The following is a 1,971-nucleotide window of genomic DNA, read 5'->3' on the forward strand; positions in this document are numbered from 1 at the left end:
GACTGTGTGAGTGTGGGAGAGTTTGTCTGTGTGTGGGAGAGACTGTGAGTGTGTCTGTGTGTGTGTGAGAGAGTGTGTGAGTGTGTCTGTGTGAGAGAGAGAGTGTGTGTGTGTGTGAGTACAGAGTGATCAAGGTGTGTTTCACAGATGTGTTTGCAGGGCATGTGATCAGAGGTGTTTACGTCAGAACCTGCTCGTTATGCTAGAGTTCATTAAGCGTGAGCTTTGCACTCGCGAATACTTTCACTATAATCAGCAAAGTGTAAACGTGATGTGAATAAGAGCTTGATTGTGCAGTAGAGACAGATTTTACGGTTGTGAGTTTGTTGCTCAACTTCTGTATGTGACCCAATCACAATTTGAGTGACAGTTTTAGTTTTCGTGCTGCAGAACTCACACTGCAAGGTTTCAGGAGTGACGCGCATATAAGGTGCAGGACTGACAGGACACACAACGTTACCTGTAATGGGTTTCTTACGTTCATTTGATCTTTTTACAGCAATGTTTACATAATTGAAGAGTATTTGAAGGCTACATGCTAACACTAAACTGTAGTATTTACTTTTAATTATTAATAGCATTAATAATAGGTAATAACATTGTTAATAATTAATTTACTTTATTTTTATTTTCAAATAGTTACATAAAAACACATTAAAATAAAGTAAAGTAGTTTCTGTATGTACAGAGAATCATGGTATTTGACTGGGGTTGGTACTGTGATTTGCTATCATGGCGACACTAGACGAGACTTTCAGAGAAGAGACACACCAAACCCACGACAAAGAACGAGCGCTGAGGAAAGCCTCGCATGGCCTGCGCCGGGCAAATAAACCTGCAGAAGCACACCGTGCACAGACTGCAGCCGATGGCCAGCTAGCGCTTGCGTGAGAGAACGTGACTCTCCCGTTCCAGCAGGAGGCAGCGGTATAAGAGCTGGAGCTGTGGATACACATAGCAAGCCGTTTTTACCATCGTTTACACCAGCCGCGCTCATTACTGATGGATTTCTGACGCTTTTTTCAATCATGTCTGCTAAGATGCAAATTGCACTGGAGTTGAAGAAGGGAAGAAACAGAATGACAACAAGTGTCTGTGCTCCCTCTTTACTCCAGCATTGGTTGCTTCTGTCAGTGTATTTCTTGTGCACTCATTCGCTAAGCTGAACAGCCAATCAGAGTTCTCTTTCTCGCCGACATGCAGAGTCGGCTGAAAAACAGCTGACGGTGTCTCACTAGAGCCAAACTGAAGCCGACCGTCGGCCCGCCCTTTACACGCTAGCGACACGCGTGACGCACTGAAGAACAGCTCACCGAAGTGTTTGATCTGCTTCTCATATTTCTCCACGAAGGTTTTGTGTTTCTCCTCCTTCTCCTCCTCTGTCTCCTCCTCCTTCTCCGGCTTGACATTGACGACGCTCTGAAAGACAGACAGCAGAGCGTCAGTCGCGTGCGTGTCTCTGGAGCGCTAGCGTGTGCCGGCAGTGACGCACCTTACTGAAGCCCTCCTTGCTGAGCGTGTCCACGTTCCAGGGCATCTTCTTCTCCTCGATGCGATGCTCCTGCAACTTCTTCTCCCACGACCTCTCCTGCTTCTTCAGCCGCTTCTCCTCCTCCTGGGCTTTGGCCAGATTGGCTTTAGCCTCCGGAGTGGACGCCGAGACGAGCTCCTGCACCCGCCGCTGCGCCTCCGCCAGCTTCCTCCGGCTCTCCATCAGGCTCTTCTCCAGCTCCTCGCCCTTCTTCATGAAGACCTCCATCCGCTCCACACGAGCCTAGGACCAGAGAGACACACCAGTGTGAGACCAGCTTGTGTTCTGACAAACAACACACACACACACACACACACACTGGCCACACACACACGACCATCACACCCACACACACACACACGACCATCACACACACACACACACACCTGACCATCTCACACACACACACACCTGACCATCACACACACACACACACACAC

The 1,971-nt window shown here is 48.5% G+C and overlaps 1 pseudogene; it reads right to left on the reverse strand.

Annotated features, from left to right (window-relative positions):
- The window catches only part of LOC107573877 (hsp90 co-chaperone Cdc37-like), an 11,338-nt pseudogene that overhangs the window by 5,063 nt on the left and 4,304 nt on the right, over positions 1-1,971 (reverse strand).

This window comes from Sinocyclocheilus grahami, unplaced genomic scaffold (assembly GCF_001515645.1).
Source record: "Sinocyclocheilus grahami isolate Dianchi unplaced genomic scaffold, SAMN03320097.WGS_v1.1 scaffold2057.1, whole genome shotgun sequence".
NCBI classification, from domain to species: Eukaryota; Metazoa; Chordata; class Actinopteri; order Cypriniformes; family Cyprinidae; genus Sinocyclocheilus; species Sinocyclocheilus grahami.